Consider the following 18,681-nt stretch of genomic DNA (forward strand, 5'->3'; position numbering starts at 1 on the left):
TGTGGCTGTTCCGGCCTGAAGCGCTGGGAGCCCTGCGGTTCCCCGGGGTCGCACGGTGCTCACTCTGGAACCACACTGTAGCCAGGTGCCAACACCTCCGCACAGGCCACGGGCTCTGTCCTGTCCGCCTCGGCATGCTGGCCCTGCGGAGAGCACATGGTCAGGGAGTGGGCTCTGATGGGGGCGATGGGGCAGAGCTGGGGAGAGGCAGGAAGCAGGTCTCACCTGGCGTCCTAGCTCCACTCCGCTCCGGAGGCCCCCTGACGTCCTGTGAGCGGCTCAGACTCTCGGGTGACATCAGCTGGTGCTGTTCAGTCGCTCAGTCGTGTCCAACTCTGCGACCCCCTTGAGGGAAGCCTGCCAGGCTCCTCTGTCTATGGGATTTTTCCAGGCGAGAACACTGGAGTGGGGTCGCCATGCCCTCCTCCAGGGGATCTACCCGACCCAGGGATCGAACCTGCAGTCTCCTGCATCGCAGGCAGATTCTTCACCGTCTGAGCCACCCGGGAAGCCCCGGGGACACCCCAGGGACAGCAGACTGGCCGCTCACGCATCCGGCTCTCACCCACGTTATTAGAGAGCTGATGCTTGAAGGTGCTGTGATAGCCACCCTGCTCCCCGAGCGGTTTTCTCCTGAGGAGGCAGGTGTCCTTAAAGGAGAAGGTGGGAGGATTTGAGAGAATAGCATTGAAACGTGTACAGGACCATAGGTAAAACAGATGACCAGATGACAGATGACCAGATGTTTCATGTGATCTCGAAGCAGCATGAAGCAAGGCTGCCAGAGTGGGTGTCTGGGACCACCTAGGGGGTGGGGTGGGGAGGGAAGTGAGGGGGGTTGAGGATGGGATGGGGGTGGACCCATATATGTCTGTGGCTGATTCATGTTGATGTATGGCAAAAACCATCACAATGTTGTAACTATCCTCCAATTAAAATTAATCAATTAATTAAACATTAAAAAAAAGTGCAGACTGCTCTCCCCACAGGTCTTGGAACTGGGCCACGGTCACCTCTCACTGATAATACGGACCGTGTCAGGTCCTAAGCCAGAGGCAGGACCACATTTCTTTCGGAGGCTCTCCTGCTGTAACAACCTGTCACGGGGAAGTGTGGAGAAGGGAGGTGCTGTCTGTCTGCTAAGCTTTGCCTTCCCGCTCCTGGGACAAGCCCCTTAGACAGCCCGGCCTGGGGGCAGCCAGGGCTGCACACAGCTTAATCTAATAGGTGTGAGGGGGTTTGGAAAGGTCATGAACCTTCTAGAAGCCAAACTTCTCTCCACATCCCAAGATGATTTCATTTCCCCAGCAATGAGTTCCTCAGATCCTGAGTACATGAATAATCAAATCTCTCTTGAGGCAGAGTCCAACTCATTTCTCAACAGGCCTGACTAATTGTTACTGTCTGTGGGATTATTAAGAGACTGTCCAGTTCAGTTCAGTCACTCAGTCATGTCTCTGCAACCCCATGAATCGCAGGACATCAGGCCTCCCTGTCCATCACCAACTCCTGGAGTTTACTCAAACTCATGCCCATTGAGTCGGTGATGCCATCCAGCCATCTCATCCTCTATCAGCCCCTTCTCCTCCTGTCCCCAGTCCCTCCCAGCATCAGGGTCTTTTCAACTGAGTCAGCTCTTCCCATGAGGTGGCCAAAGTATTGGAGTTTCAGCTTCAGCATCAGTCCTTCCAATGAACACCCAGGACTGATCTCCTTTAGGATGGACTGGTTGGATCTCCTTGCAGTCCAAGGGACTCTCAAGAGTCTTCAACACCACACTTCAAAAGCATCAATTCTTCAGCAAAAGAAAGCTAAGTGACCATTAGTATCTTCCAGATGTGTGCATTAAGAAGTATTAGTTGGGGGACTTGCTGGGCGCTCTCGTGGTTAAGAATCTTGAGACATGGGTTCAATCCCTGGTCAGGGAACTGAAATCCCACATGCGTATTAAGTCGCTTCAGTTGTGTCTGACTCTGTGCAACCACATGGACTGTAGCTCGTCAGGCTCCTCTAGGCAAGAACACTGGAGTGGGTTGCTATGCCCTCCTGCAGGGGATCTTCCTAACCCAGGCATCGAATCCGCATCTCTTGTGTCTCCTGCATTGGCCGGCGGGTTCTTTACCACACACCGAGGGACAACTAAGCCCACACAGTTATTGAGTCTGCATGCCACAACTAGAGTTTGTGTAGCACGAAGAAAAATCTTGCTTGATGCAATGAGGATTCTGTGTGCTGCAACCAAGAGTTGAGCCAGACAAGTAAATAAGGCTCATTCTAAAAAAATAAAAAAAAAAAAGATGAATGAGTTTAGTTGCTCCCACAAAGCACTCCAGTGATAGTTCCCTGAGAAGGGAGAAGTCCGTTTCTCTTTCACACGCCTACCTGGGGAAGAGTTCCCGGGCTCCGAAGGCAGCTCCAGCGTCAGTGCCCTGGGACCCCTTGCTTCCAGCTTCCCTGGAGCGTCGCCGTGGTCCATGGGCTCCAAGACGACTCACCACCACCTCCAGCGCGAGAGGAAGGGGAAAAAGGGGAGGGGAGAGAAGTCCCTTTTTTAGGGATGCACTCAGGAATCACACCCCAGACACTGTTGGCCATGGCTTGGTCACGTGGTCAGACCTCGCCCCCGAGGGTGGACCCGGGCAGTCTGGTCTCTCCTTGGGCGGCCGGCAGCTCTGTTATTTACACTCTGGTCCAGCCCGCAGTCTCTGCCCTCCCCGTTCTCCATAGATCTGTAAGTGCACTCACGGTTTATTTCTCCTCCAGGAAAGCCTGGCACCGCTCCATCTTAGCCTTGGTTTCGGATTTAGGTTGTGCATTTGTTGGCGTGATTGTGAGGCTGATGGCACTTCTCCCCGGGGAAGCGAGGGCAGGGCTGTGTCTGTTTCTACCCACCCCTGTGGCCCAGAGCCTGGCAGAGTCAGAGCTCGGTACCAGTTGCCAAGTGAACGGACGCCCTTAGTTAGGGGACTTTCTCCCGAGAGGAGCCCAGGCATCGGCGCCTCGGTGTGTCTGTCCCAGTACACGTCTCCGGCAGGGTGACTGACACGCCCTCTGTGCCCAGGGCTCTCCTGCTCTGCTGTTGGCAGGTTGCGTTTAGCGCGTGACCACAGGCCTGTGGTTTGGGCCAGACATGCTGCTGGGCGGTGGGCTTCTCCGGGCAGAGTGGCCGCTCTCAGCCGTGTGTCCCCAGGGCACAGCAGTGGCTGGCACGTGCGGACCCTCAGCTTCGAGGAGGCCCGCACGTGGAGTTCCCTCAGAAACAGTTGGCTTCTGCAGAGAGCAGGGCGTTTGCTTTCCTGTCTGTGCCCTCCCCCACCGCTCATGTGGCCCCGCTCCTGGAACATTCTTCCATCCTGCTGCCCCAGCCCTTTCCTTCCACCTGCTGGTGCCCGCTGGCGGCAGAGACCCTCACTCCACATTGCACGAGAAGGGGGTGTCGGGCAGCGCCCTGACTCCCCAGTGACACCCCGAGATCGCGATTCCTCTCTAAACTCCCAGCTGAACTCTGGATTTTGTCCTTCCCCATCACTGGGGGTAACTGGGCTTTGACACTGGAAAAGTAATGCCTCTGTCCCTTTGTCTAGTTGAGCTTCCCAGGGGGCGCTAGTGGTAGAGAATCTGCCTGCCAATGCAGGAGACTTAAGGGGCGCAGCTGTGATCCCTGGGGCAGGAAGATCCCCTCGAGCGGGGAATGGCAACCCACTTAAGTATTCCTGCCTGAAGAGTCCCAAGGACAGAGGAGACCAAAAAAAAAAAAAAGAGGAGACCGGCAGGGTAGAGTCCATACGGTCAACGTTTGTCTAGTCATTTAACAGACACTGGACTTCCCTGCTGATGCAGAAAACAGGGACCCGCCTGCCAGTGCAGAGGACGCGAGTTCAGTCACTGGTCAGGGAAGATCCCGCTTGCGGAGCAACTAAGCCCAGGGCTACAGCTGCTGAAGCCCGCAGGCGCAGAGCCTGGGCTCCGCAGCAAGAGAGGCCACCGCAGCGAAGAGAAACTCCCGCTTGCTGCTGCTAGAGGAAGCCCCGGGAAGCAACAGAGACCCTGGGCACCATAAATAAAAATAAATACACAAATAAAGAAACATGAATGATGTTCATGGAGCATCTGTTCTGTGCCAGGCACAACTAGAGGCTAATAAACAGCTGTGGCTAAAGCCAGCTTGTTTCCTGGAAGAACATACCCTGGTGAGGTGACAGGTAACCGCTAAGCTCTCCTTTCTGCCTCTGTTTTCTTGGATGAGATGGAAGACACCAGGAGATCAGAGATGAAGCCGCGTCAGAGAGAGAAGCCGGGGACGGGGACACACCCAAGGTGGGGGGTGGAGATGGAGGAACAGAAGAATATTCCGAGAATCGAAGTGATTGAAATGGAATTCGGCTACAGACGCCAGCAAGGAGGAAGTTCTGGGAGGAGGGTTGGGTTATGGGAAGAACTAAGAACCCAGATCAGACCCCAGGACCTGGCTGAAACATCACGCGCGCGCCGTGGTCCTCTCGTGGCAGGTGGGGGGCGGAGGCCGGATAACGGGAAGATGAGGATGGGCAGCATGGGGGCTGGGCGGCGGTGAGAGCCGGCCGCAGCCTCCCAGGGCTCTGCACGGACAGGCCCGTGCGCCTCCCGTTTCTGCGGCGGCCCGGCAGGCGTGGGCATCGTCCAGGGCTCCTCCGCCCGTCAGCTGTTCAGACACCCGCCCTGTGGCGGTGGTGCTGGGTCGAGTCCGCTGGGGGTCCGTCTCCAGCCAGAGGGACAGTGTGTGGGAACCAGCACACAGAAGGTTTGGGGGTTCGGGGCCGGGAAGGGCACATCTCCCGCTGGGAAGATGGAGGCCACGTGGTCACACCTCGCTGAGAGGGAGGCTGGGAAACTGAGTCCAGCCCTGTGACCAGGAGGAAGGGAAGAGCACTGGCTGGACAGACGGCCGTGTCCGTCCCAGACCAGCTGGACGCAGAGACACTGTGTGCTGACCAGCACTCCTGAAAGCTGACATTAGTCCCTTGAGATGTTCCAGAAGATGGAGTTCTGAAGCTGTGTTAGGACAGCGTGGGGAGTGCTGCATTTCAGACCCATTTTATTTTTTGAGAATTAAAGGCTCTGATGACTCCTGCAAGAAAGAGACAAGGCATTTCCTAACCGCACTTGACTTTGCGGCCCTGGGCCTGTGATGTGACTGTGGTCCCTGTGAGACACACTTAGGAAATGCTGATGGGAGGAAGGAGACCTCAGGGTAAATGAGGATGTGTTAGGATAGAAGCTTTATGTCTGCATGAAGGCACAAGTCAAGACACCCTTGCAAAGGAGAGGTTCCTCACGTTAGAGGGGAGAGGGGACCGCAGGATCAAGGCTGGAGAAGCGGGAAGTAACAGAAACCAATGTGGAGACAGGAGCCCGGCCATCTTTGCCGGGTGCAGAGAAATTGACTCTTCCTGGAAAGTAAGTGTGAGGCCCTTCTGCTGATTGAGGGGTAGCTGGGGGTCTGCGAAGACACGCTCTAGAAGGAGGCCGTGGAGAACCTCTTCAAGGACTGCATGGCTCCACTTCTCTGGAAGTGGGTGGAAACCTCCTAAGTGTATTTACTAAATTAGCACACAGTTGAATCTGTAAATGAGTAATGACCAACCTAGACAGCATATTAAAAAGGAGAGACATTACTTTGCCTACAAAGGTCTGTCTAGTTAAAGCTATGTTTTTCCAGTGGTCATGTATGGATGCGAGAGTTGGACTATAAAGAAGCTGAACCCCAAAGAATTGATGTTTTTGAACTGTGGTGTTGGAGAAGACTCTTGAGAGTCCCTTGGACAGTAAGGAGATCCAACCAGTCCATCCTAAAGGAGATCAGTCCTGAATACTCATTGGAAGGACTGATGCTGAAGCTGAAACCCCGATACTTTGGCCACCTGATGTGAAGAACTGACTCATTGGAAAAGACCCTGATGCTGGGAAAGATTGAAGGCAGGAGGAGAAGGGGATGACAGAGGATGAGATGGTTGGATGGCATCACCGACTCTATGAACTTGAGTTTGAGTAAGCTCCAGGAGTTGGTGATGGATAGGGAGGCCTCGTGTGCTGCAGTCCATGGGGTCGCAAAGAGTCGGACACGACTGAGCGACTGAACTGAGCTGAACTGAATCCCCTCCGAAAGTGATACAGACGACTGAGAAGAAGTGATGTCGGATCTTGCCAGCAGACCCTGTCTCCACCCCGCTAGCCCCTGCTCATGGGCTGGGTCTTGTTTACAATATGCAAAACAGTATTATATATTCTAATAGGGTAAATGAAGAGGGTGTGTCATGACAAAGTAAACACAGTGAATCTGGTAATGGGTCTATGAGAGTTCTTTTACTTCTATTAGAACTTTCCTGTCAGTTTGAAGTTTTATCAGAATGAACAGTTATGGGAGAGAATGGATGCATGTACGGCTGAGTCTGTTTGCTGTCTGCCTGAAGCTATTATAACATTGTTAATCGGCGACAGTCTCACACAGTGTTAAAAGTTTAATCAAAAAAAGTCGTGGGATTTGCCTGGTGGCGCCTGAGGTCAGGGGGCTGTGCTGGCTTGCCATTTGCACGAAGCCCTTGCCTGTTTCCCCATCTAAGGCTCACGCCCACAGGAGAGCACTGAGCCTCAGGCCGGCTGGTGGTGAGTGACCGGGGGGCACGTGGACGTCTGAGGGAGCTGGCCTTGGACACCCCGCCCCCAGCCCACGACGGCTATGCCAGCTGCCTCATCAAGCGCTGAGATAGGGTCAGTGCAGGGGTAATCTGGTTAGGGTGAGATCATTAGGGTGGGCTCCCATCCAGCATGACTGGCATCCTTTTGAGGAGGAGGAGTGAGGAGACAGACGCACAGGGAGGCACCGAGTGAGTATGAAGACAGCGTCTGCAACGGGGAAGGACTAATATCACTCCCAGTCGGGTCTGTTTCTGCTGACCTTTGTTTTCTATTGCTTTGGCTAAAAGGTAATCGCTGAAGGGATGCTGCCTAGACGCTTACATGATGCATCATGGCCTGTCTCTGGGAGCCCTGCCTGGCCAGGAAATGAGCATTAGGCTAAAATTACGTAGTTTAGCTTAGAAAACATCCTCACCAGCTGACTGACTGGTGAATGGCTGCAGGAAGGGTGGCATGAACACATTTCCCTCCGAAAGGACTGGAACCAGGACTTCATTCCCTCCGCTTTTAGTATAAGAGGCAGTTAGTCCCTCCGTCCTGTCAGACTCTTGGTGATCCCTGTGGACTGTAGCCTGCCAGGCTCCTCTGTCTATGGCATTCTCCAGGTAAAAATACTGGAGTGGGTTGCCATACCCTCCTCCAGGAATTGAACCTGCGTCTCCTGCGTCTCCTGCTTCGGCAGGCGGATTCTTTACCACTGGGAAGCCTCTATGTCGTGCACAGCTTCCTCCAAAACTTTGCCAAAATCAAGATACACTGGGCTGAGGACCATTTCTCTAATTTACTTTAGAAAAGAAAATGAAGCTTGTTGCTGATCACTCACTAAGTCATGTCCGATTCCTTGAGACCCCATGGACTGCAGCACGCCAGGCTTCCCTGTCCTTCACCATCTCCCAGAGCTGTTCCAACTCATGTCCATTGAGTTGGTGACACCATCCAACCATCTTGTCCTCTGTTGCCCCTTCTTCTCCTGCCTTCAGTCTTTCCCCAAATCAGGGTCTTTTCCAATGAGTTGGCTCTTCGCATCAGGTAGCCCAAGTATTGTAGCTTTAACTTCAGCCTCAGTCCTTCCAATGAATAGTCAGGGTTGATTTCCTTTAGGACTGATTGGTTTGATCTCCTTGCAGTCTAAGAGGCCTCTCAAGAGTCTTCTCCAGCACTACAGTTTGACAGGATCAATACTTCAGACCCTTTCTGTAATTTATTCTAGTAAAGCAAATGAAACTGGTTTGATCTACTTTGCGTTTATTTATTTACTTGGAGAGGGAAGCTCAAGTTGACCACTAGAGAGCCTCACCACCCTTAAAAAGCACTTGTCATACGTCCAGCTGGGAAACACATTCCAGCGGTTCGGCCAGGGTCTCTTGAAGATGACAGTCTGTACTGACGATAGCCCACTTTCTGTGAGTTGTCAGGAGTTTTATCAGGTCTGAATCCTCAGCAGGGCTGGGCGCTCTCATCCATTGGCTTTCTACTTGGGGGACTGTTTCTGTTCTTCCTTTTATTTTGAAAGAGCTTCAAGCATGCAGAATAGTCACAAGAATACTGCATTGAATTCTCGTTTACCTTTCACCTAGGTTCACCAGTTATTAATTTTTTGTCCTATTTACTTTCTCTCTGTCAAGATTTACACACACACACACTCAGACATGTTCTTTATCACTGAGCCACCAGGGAAGCCCAAAATAAATACAATTATATATTTATATGTATACAACTTGGGGCTTTTCCCGTGACTCAGTGGTGAAGAATCCACCTGCAATACAGGAGCTGCAGGAGACTTGGGTTCAATCTCTAGGTCGGGAGAATCCCCTGGGGGAGGGCATGACAACCCACTCCAGTATTCTTGCCAGGAGAACCCATGGACAGAGGAGCCTGGCGGGCTACAGTCCACGGGGTCACAGAGTCAGACACTGAGCGACTTAGCACACAGGCATCTATAAATAAATATACGTATATTTTATATTTCACATGTGATTTAATTCTTTTCTGAATATTTGGGAGGAAATTCCAGATATCCTTTGCCCCTAAACACTTGCTCATGTGATCCGAAGGACAGGGCTTTATTTACCATCCACACTGGGACTGTGAAAGTCAGGAAATGTAACGCAATCACCGGCCGTGGTGAGAGGAGCGATCCCGCCCTCCCCTGCTCGGCAGCGGGTCTCCCGCCGCTGTTTGAGAGGCGCCCTGATCACGCCCGCCGCCCCCGGTCACTGGGCCAGTTTCCGGGCTCCCAGTCCCCTTGCCTCGTCCGCAGTGTGGCCCGGCTTTTCTTACCTGCTCATTCCTGACCTTTTTCTCTTTTGAAAATGTTGTTTATGGAAAATTTGTATGTGACCGTAGTCAACTAAACCAAGTTATGCCAAACAGATAACAACCACGGCACCCTTTGGGCAAGCCTTGTCCTAGAACCCAAGGTCGTGTGCGCTTGGAGACAGACACACTCATCTGTGCGATTTTGTTAGGCAGGAAATACTATCCTGTTTTTATTTGCTGGGGTCGTTAGCAAAATCGAACATCATTTCCTGTTGCCCGTTTGTAGTCCTTTCTTTTTTCCTGTTCAACTTGTTTTCCTTTTATAAGTTTGCTTTATTATTGGTTTACTTGAGGTTTGAGATATAAATGCTGTTAAATTACTTTTCCTGTAGGAAAAGTACGTTACAAATATGCATCACAAACACCCCCCTCCCTGTCCTCATGTCTTTCAGTGATGTGGACTTTTTTATTTTTATTTTTTTTGATATGGACTTTTTTAAAAAGAGCTTTTTGTTCTTCACTGGGCTTTGCAACGTGGTTAGCAGTGTTTTTCTGTCGCAAGATTATTTAAAATTGCATCAGTGTTTCTTGTGTGCTTATCAGTTTGTCTGTTTTAAAAACCTTTCAATGTTAACCTGCTGGGGATTTGTTTTGCTGCAACTAGTGATGTGGCATCCGTGTTTATTTTGTTTTCTTCTGAGTGTTGAGCTGGTTGTCCCAGTCCTGCACTGAACACTCCCTCTGCAGTGTCTGCTTGGAGATTCTGACTTTTTCCCGCACCACCTCTCCTTATTTACTTCTGTGCATTTCTACCCTCTCTCTTTTCCCACCAGGCTATCTGTTTACCCTGTCTCAGTAACATTCTGCTTTAACTCATGCGACTATGTAATGTCCCTCCTTCCTCTCTCTCGCCCCATCCCCCCCCCGTGTATCTGGCTGAGCCGGGTCTTGGTTGAGTCGTACATGATTTTTGATCTTCGTTGCATCATGTGAACTCTTCCTTGCAGTACGTGAACTCAGCGTGGCATGTGGGTCTCGTTCCCTGACCAGGGATTGAACCCAGGCCCCTGCATTGGGAGTGTGGAGTCCTAGCCACTGGACCACCAAGGAAGTCCTCGTAACACTCTTTAACTTGTTACAGAACCTGGTTTTTTGTTGGCTCGAGAGGCAGCAAGTCAAATGCCAAGATGCTGAGTTTTGCCGCGGAGAAAGGGATTATTTGGAAGGCAGCAAGTGAGAAGACGGGAGAACCAGTCTCAGACATGAGTCCCTGAAGACGAGGCGTTCAGGATACTTTTGAGTGGAGAGTCTAGGGTGATCGGAAGTGCAGGGGGCGGTGGGAGAGGCAGGGAATGGGGAGGTCATCCGTGGCCCCTGCAGGTCTATCAGGGTTGCGGGCTTCTCCATGGGAAGCGGTTCAGAAAGCAGCAGTGTCAGCATGATCCGAGGGTGGAGTTTTGGTCTCTCTGATGTCAGAACATCATCTGTTGGACACTCGCACAGACCCAGTTGAGTGGTCTGTGATCTTGACCCATTTGAACTAGGAAAGACTAGTTCCCTGTTCCTGAGAAACCACTGAAGCAATCATTGCTGTAGTGACCCGTATGTTCAAGCTGTTATCTCTTGGGAGTCTTGCCATGCCTTGTCTAAGCTACATGAACCTTGGAGGGTGAGCAGGTAGTCAAGGCAGGCTACAGGAGATGGTTTATTGGGCAATAAAAGTAAGTTATAGTTTAAGCGATCTCACCGAGGACTGCTCTCGCTTGTCAAACTCATGTTGGGATAAGTTTCTCTTGTTTTTCAATATCTCTTGACTACCCTTATATATCTATTTTACTTCAATTTTAGAGTCATTTTGTCAAGTTTCCAAGATAATCTTTTTGTAATTTTATTTAGAATTGCAAAAGGCCCCAGCATGCTGTTTTGGGAAAACCAAGTAATCTTGCAATCCTGAGTATTCTGTCTAAGACCCAGACGTGCCTTTCCAGCTGGGTGAGTTACCTGGTGTGTCACTTGGCAGGCTTACTTTTCTTTTGGTGAAAGATGCCTGGGTGTTGTCACTGGGGGCCGGCACTGCAGGCACAGGTGATGTCACGCTCCTTGGAGGAGACGTGCTTCCCAGCTGGCTCAGTGGTGAAGAATCCACCTGCCAATGCGGGAGATGCAAGAGATGCTGGTTCAAGCCCCGGTCGGGAAGATCCATTGGAGTAGGAAATGGCAACCCACTCCAGTGTTCTTGCCTGGAGAATTCCATGGACAGAGGAGCCTGGCGGGCTGCAGTCCCTGGGGCCGCAGAGAGTCGGACACAACTGAGCACTCATAAACATACAAGATGTTTTCTGTGTGTTTGGACTGTCTGACTTTTTCCATACATGCAAGCTTAGCATCTAACCCGCCTGGGTCCAAGCTCACGTCTGCTATTCCAGTGATCTCTGGAGGACCAAGTGGGCTACAGGTGTTTTTCATTCTTGTTTTTTCTTTGTGTTTGTTTTAAAACGACTCTAAGCAGAGCACAGTTGAGAACAACAGGGACCTGTCTGGGTGTCATTTACTCGCTGGCGTTCACGTGTAATAGCTTGGGGGGGCTGTGATTTACCACCATTGGCTCCGTGGCCCCCTCTGGTTCGCGGGGAACTCTCCGCGGCTCCTTGGGGACGGGTGTGCTGGGCTCTGCTGAACCCAGTCTGCGTGCCACAGCAAGCAGGCCGTGAAACAGGACGCAGCCTGTCGCCAGCGGGAGTGAAAGGGCACCTTGTAACCTTTGCCTGTGCCAAAGCCCCGAGTCCCCCGAGCCCTTCAGAGCTTTCCTCGTTTGTGTGGCTCCAGCCGCTGGTCAGAGTCCAAGACCCAGTGTCACGGGGTGGATAGCAGATAACCGTGGACTGCTTGCTCATAGGCCTGTGAGATTTGTTTGGCTCAAGAAGTGAGCCAAAGTTTTCACTGTCATTATTTCTGACCTGTTTCGTGGCTTCTTACCCATTTCTTCCCCATCCTTTTCCTTCCTGTGTGCCGCGGCCGTAAAAAGGGCCCCAGCTGCCAGAGTGGTCAGTTCAGGGCCAGGAAGGTGGAATTTAAATGTAATTGACAGGATGATTCATTACTGGGGAGGTCACTGAAAATGAGCAGAAATTCTCCAGCTGTTCTCTGGGCTGGTGTCAATCATACCAATGCCCTGAGCACAAGAGATTCTCAGCATCCTGGGGCCAAGTTGGCCCAGAGCATTCCAATGTGCTGCGTTAGTTAGCATCTTAAAAATCCCGAGGAGTGCCACAGTGAAGCAGGCAGCGTCAACCCTGCCGAGTGAGTCAGCGAGTGTGTTAGTGCGGGAGCGGAGCTGAGTGAGTCAGCGAGTGTGTTACTGCGGGAGCGGAGTTCTTTTGGGCTTTCCAGGTGGCTCAGTGGTAAAGAATCCCTGTCAGTGCTGGAGATGCAGGTTCGATCCCTGGGTCGGGAAGATCCCCTGGAGGAGGGCAGGGCTACCCACTCCAGTATTCTTGCCCGGAGAATCCCATGGACAGAGGAGCCTGGCGGGCTACAGTCCTTGGGGGTGGCAGCTTTCTCTTAGCACGGACTTCAGAAGGGCCGGAGGGCACTGAGTGGCCCAGTCTAGCCTCCCTTACAGCTTGTGTCAGTGTCGACCCCGAAAATTATAGCTTTGTTTCTTTTCCATAATGTCAGGGATATACTTAGCTGCGTTAGATACCATCAATGGTGGACCTTCTAACGCATGTGACACTTTCAGAAAATGGCCTTGCAATGCATTCGCTGATTAATTTATTCAAACAATAAGTATGAAAGGACTCCTGTGTCTTTAGCACTGTGCCAAGTGGGGGTGTTTTATTAGAGTCTGGGAGTGATAGAGACAGAGAGTGGAGGGAATAAAGGAAGCCCGCCGCCTTCTGGGGCTCCTGGCTGCTCCCGGGCGGAACCCTGTGTCAGCCGTGACCCCGGAGGCTCCAGCCTGGGCTGAGAGGGGCGTGTTCCAAGCCAGAAAGTAGGTCGTCTTTTCACTGGGGCCCTTGAGGGTGTTGCCAGGGTCACCGACACTCACAAACTCCGTTTTTCATGACTACGACACTGCTGTGCAACAAACCGCCTCACAACTCAGCAGCTTAAGGCCATGCCCAGCGTGGCGGGGTGGCCCTCCTGGCCTGGCGGGCTGAGCTGAGGGCCCCCCTTAAGGGCGGCTCTGTTCGCAGGCCCCTTGGCTTCTCTGGACCAACAGCCTGGCCAGGAGTGTTCCCCGTTCAGAGGCAGAGTCGGCAGTCCAACCACGTGAGCACTTCCAAGCCTCTGCTGGCATCTCCTCCACTATCATCTCGTCCGCTGAAGCACGTCAGAGGCTAGGAAATACTATTACAGGTGGACGGCACTCAGCAAAGCGCATGGACGGCTCCCGCTGTGCCTGGGTAGCCCGGGACAAGTTGGAGCGATGCTGCAGTCCACCTCTGCAGGAGACGCGGGGCGGTGAGGCTGGCTCCCGTCAGGAGGTGGAGATTCTGCCCTTGCACCTGGACGCACCTGGGTGCGAGAGTTCTGTTCTCATCCAGAGAGACTGGAGGCTGGCGGCTGACTTTTGGTTTTTGTTCGTTTTTCTTTGGCCATGCCAGGTCTTATCTGCAGTGTGTGGGACCTTTAGTTGTGGCCTGCAGGGTCTAGTTTCCTGACCCGGGATTGAACCAGGGCCCCCTGCAGTGGGAGCGCAGAGTCTCAGCCACTGGACCCCCAGGGAAGCCCCTGGCAGCCCACTCTTCGTTAGACACAGCAGGCCAGGTGAGTGAGTGGAGCCCCGGCCTGGGTGTTCTGGCCGCATCCTCCTCGTCCTCAGACTCAGGGCCTGTCTTCTGAACAGCTGGAGGTCAGAGCTGCAGCCAGCACACGCTGGTCAGGTCAGAAGAAGGCTCGTCCCCCCACCCCATGCTCTGGAGAATAAACTCCACCCAACTGCGAAATGACAGAAGAACCGTCAGAACGGGATGGGGTATTGAACACGTCTGCAAGAGACGTTAGGCCAAAGCGAAAATGGAACGGAGCGCGGGGTAGGCTTTGCACGGCGGCCCTTGTCCCGCGCGGACTGTGGGCTTGGCCGGGTGCCCCTTTGGTCGGGGGGCACAGTCACGTGATGCGGACAGAGACAGGGAAGGTGCCCTGTGCTGGGCTTGCCTTCTCTTGCTGCCAAGCACCCTTCTGCCTGCACCTGGACGAGCCCAGGCCGGCCAGCTGGGTGATCGGGCAAGGCTGGAGCCTTGCTGACTCATGTTTACCACCAGACCCGCCAGTGGGCCTCTAGGGACCAAGCCCGCTGCCAACCTCGGAACTAGATGATTCGGGCAAGCTGGCCCCTCATTCTGCTCAGCGGGGACGAATGAAGACTGTTTGCTGTTGAAAGCCACCACATTTGGAGGCGCTTTGTTCAACAGCGATGCCAGGCAGCGGGACACAGAACAGCGCGGGGGTTGCCTTGTCTTCAGTGCTGAGAAATCGTGCCGTCCACATTTAAGAATATTTAAGAATGAAAAGATAAACATGAATGCGCACGGTGTCTGTCACTAGCCTGTTGTGTAGCTGTTATACATGAAGATTATACAGTTCTAAATGAAAAGTATGCCAGGCTTCCCTCGTGGCTCAGGGGTAAAGAACCCACCTGCCAATACAGGAGACGTGGGTTTGATCCCTGGGTCAGGAAGTTCCCCTGGAGGAAGAAATGGCAACCCACTCTTGCCTGGAAAATCCCATGGACAGAGGAGCCTGGCGGGCTGCCGTCCATGGGGTTGCAAAGACTAGGACACGACTGAATGACTGAGCAATGCCAATACTTGCCCATGTGAGGGTCCGCATAGGAATGTTTAAGCATGAGATAAAGTCATCTATAAATTAGGTCAGCATATGACTAACCTCAGAGCATCCGACTATAAGGTTAAACTGGTAGATTCGACGGGCTGCACCCGGGACCCTGAGCCAGACGTTGGCCTCCCACTTTGTATGCCCTAAACATAAGCCTTGACGCGGGAAGAGTGTTTCCTCCCAACCCGTCTTTCATTGCTGTCTACAGCACTCAGCTGAAAGAATGTAATTATATGAAAGGAATACATCAAGTTCCCAGAGAATTACAGACTTCTAGGGGTGGGGGTGGATAAAATAACAGAAATCTGAGAAATCAGTTGGTTTCCAACAAAGAAACTAAGACAAGTCGTGTTATTTCTTTTTTCTTTTTAATTTTTTTTTCTTTTTGGCTGCGCCAGGTCTTAGTTGGGGCGTGTGGTACCTGGATCCCTGACCAGGGTTGGAAACCGGGCCCTGCGCTGGGAGCTCAGAGGGCTGTTTCAATGATTCACTTACGGTTACACAACTAGGTAGGAGCAGGGTTGAGATTAGAACAAAATTAGGGCTTCCCTGGTGGCTCAGAGGGTAAAGAATCTGCCTTCAATGCAGGAGACCCGGGTTCGATCCCTGGGTTGGGAAGATCCCCTGGAGAAGGACATGGCAACCCTCTCCAGTGTTCTTATCTGGAGAATCCCATGGACGGAGGAGCCTGGTGGGCTGCTGCCCATGGGGTCGCACAGAGTCAGGCATGACGGAGCAACTAACACTTTGGCTGCTTTCCAAGAAGAAAAGTGTTCACTTTCTTCCACTCCACCACCTGAGTGTTCATTAGCCTCAAAACTTAGCATGTTTTCAGATAAATGTTACATTACACATGATTCGTTTTGCATGTGTACACATATCCATGAAGCGTTGCCAACATATTTGTGATTTTCTGAGCCTTTAAGGATCGCTGGGGACTTCCCTGGTGGTCCAGCTGTTAAGATTTCTCCTCCCAGTGCAGGGGGTGGGGGTCCAATCCCTGGTAGGGGGGCTAAGATCCCAGATGCCTCAGGGGAAAAAACTAAAACATTACACAGAAACATGATTGTAACAAAGACTTTAAAAATGGTCCACATAAAACACATTTAAAAAAATAGCATTGCATGGAAATCTCACACTCACATCTTACACGGAGCTACTTCTGCCTCACCATCACACCAGTGCAGCAGCAAGCCTTCTCTTAGTTTCTCTCTCATGGCTGCTGGTCCCTTTTTCATGATTGCAGCTGTTTCACTGACCTTATTTCCTGTCTGGGAGTCTGCCCAGGCAGCTGTGGAAAACAAAAACCCCAGAAGCACAAAATTTAACAGTTGCATACATTTATTTAAAAATAACAATGCGGGCAGGGCTTCTTATGTTAAAAATCTTCTATACATGTGTTTCAAAGCCAAAGATTACCAAATTTCTGAAATAAAGCTTGTGGAAACATTGGCAGGCGTGAGTGGACTTGGTAAGCTGATGGTCCCCAAAGCCAGATGTGAAGATAAAATGCTTCTTAGAGATGCATTTTCCAAGTTAAACAAGATTTGTGAAAACAGTCAGCACAGTGGCTGGATAAGAACTCAGGTCAACAAGGGAACTGGGGAAGAGTCTGTGTGTGGTGCTTGAAGGGAAACGTGCTGCTTAAAGATTTGTGTTATACACATTTATTCAAAATATCTGGAAGCACCTAGAGTGGGTCCAAGATTGCATTTGCACGCCTGACTCTCAGTTGTGTCCGACTCTTTGTGACCTCATGGACTGTAGCCCTCCAGGCTCCTCTGTCCATGGGATTCTCCAGGCAAGAATACTGGAGTGTGTTGCCATGCCCTCCTCCAGGGGATCTTCCCAACCCAGGGATCGAACCCAGGTCTCCTGCGTTGGCAAGTGGAGCCAATGAGCCACTGAGCCACCTGGGAAACCCCAGCATCACACACAGCGAATTGTTAAAGCTGTGAAATGTTCACTGCTTTCCATTTTATAGATTCTTTGTGGTAAACCTTCAATCCCAACCTTAACTTGAGCTGTAGATTGGGAATATTACACACACACACACACACACACACACACACACACACGTACATGCACACACATGCATGCGCACACACATGCATACACGTGCACGCACGCACACTCACACACATGCACACACACGCACACACACAAACGCACACACATGCACGCACACACACACATGCACACACACTCACGTACACACACACACGCACACACGTTCTCAGTCTCCAGCTGAAACCTCTGTGCTTTCTGCTTTTCTGTTATGAACTGTGGAGTTGCTTTGAATTGCGATTTGTTATTGCCATTCCTCCACCAGGGCGCAGTTGTCCAGAGGGTTTTCTGCGTTGTTAAAATGCAATGCAAGCCAACAGCTCTCCGAGGTTTCTAGCTTCTCGTGCTGCGTTAGGCCTTCAGCAGGACGCATTCCTCCAGAAGACTTTGTCCTGCTTTTGTTGTCGTGTTATATAATGTTCGTATTTTGAGACCTTCTGGAGACTTTTCACTGAATATCGCTTTCCTCCAAACAGAGGCCATCCTGTAATTCAAATCTTGGGAAGGGCTCAGAATGAAAGGAGAAGGGGCGTTGGATGAAATGTCAGCCTGAATGGGCCTGACTGTCACTGGCTGGGGAAAGACGGGGAGGCCAGGACCTGTGCTCAGGGCAGGACCAGCGGGAAGCGGGCGGCACGTGGTGCTTCGCTTTTTTTTATGTATCCGGCTGTGCCGAGCCTTCGTCGCGACGTGGGCTCTTTGGGGTGGCACACAGGCTCTCAGCTGCAGCACGTGGGGTCTTAGTTCCCTGACCAGGGATTGAACCCAGGCCCCCTGTGTTGGGAGCACGGAGTCTTAACCCCTGGGCCACCAGGGAAGTCCCAGCAATGTAGTTTGGGGCCATGACCCTCGGGCCAAGCGGTGCCCCCAGGATGACCTCCGTGTTTCTCTTGGCTTCTTGCTGGAGTGGGTGGTGTGCAAACACAGCCCAGGGAAGTCCAGTCCAGTCCAATGAAGACGACCGGCTTCCTGGGCAGAGGACACAGAGCGGAGAATGTGGCTGCGGAGCCGGCTGCGATCCGTGGGTTGGTACCAGACGGGAGGGGGATTCCTTAGTGCCAGAGAAGGCTCCCTGCCAGGTACCTGGCCAGACCCTCAACTGGACACATGTCGGGCAAGGTACCGCAAGGCCCAGTAGACCGCAGCTCCCAGGGAACAGAGATTTCAGAGGTCACACAGTGCTGAGGAATCCCAGAGACCTTGGGGAACATCTGTTCTGGGCATTCAGTTAAAACCCCAAAAGGCCTAGTTCACGTATCCTGAATACCCTCATGAAGAACAGCTATCATGCCATGGGAACAGAAGACTGAGGACCCGTATGACTGTATCAGATTATCTAATGTGCGTGCAGTTGAACTTCCAGAAGGAGAAGAGAGAAACATTTGAAGAAATAATGGGCAAGTCTTCCCGGAAACTGATGAAACATGTGAGCCCAGGGATCCCAAGAGGCCAGGGCACTCTGAGAAATCACAAAGGCCAAGAAGGCACATCTGAGCACGTTACAGTGGAAGTGATGGAAGCCGAACATGGGAGAGGAGTCTTGAGAGCAGGCAGAAAAATCAAGAAACTGCATTCAGAGGAGCAGTAAAGTGACATTTGTATGGGGGAACAATAGAAGAATGATGGCTTTCCACCAGAACTGGTAGAGGACACGGCAAGGGAATGGCATCTGAAGAGTGTTAAAAGAAAGAAGACGTAGAATTTTAAATCCAGCCAAATGCCTTTCAAAAGTGAAGGTGAAATAAAGACATTTTCCAAAAATAAAAGCTAAAATAAATTCTTGCCAGAAGGGCTGCACTGTAAGAATTACCGAAGTTCTCCAGGATGAAGAGAAAA

At 51.8% G+C, this 18,681-nt stretch overlaps 1 protein-coding gene across 1 annotated transcript in view; it reads left to right on the top strand.

Moving 5' to 3' along the window:
• The window catches only part of MGLL (monoglyceride lipase), a 240,957-nt gene that overhangs the window by 38,492 nt on the left and 183,784 nt on the right, over positions 1–18,681 (top strand). The gene's annotated exons all lie outside the window — the stretch shown is intronic.

The sequence above is a fragment of the Dama dama genome, chromosome 24, assembly GCF_033118175.1.
Source record: "Dama dama isolate Ldn47 chromosome 24, ASM3311817v1, whole genome shotgun sequence".
Classification (NCBI taxonomy): domain Eukaryota; kingdom Metazoa; phylum Chordata; class Mammalia; order Artiodactyla; family Cervidae; genus Dama; species Dama dama.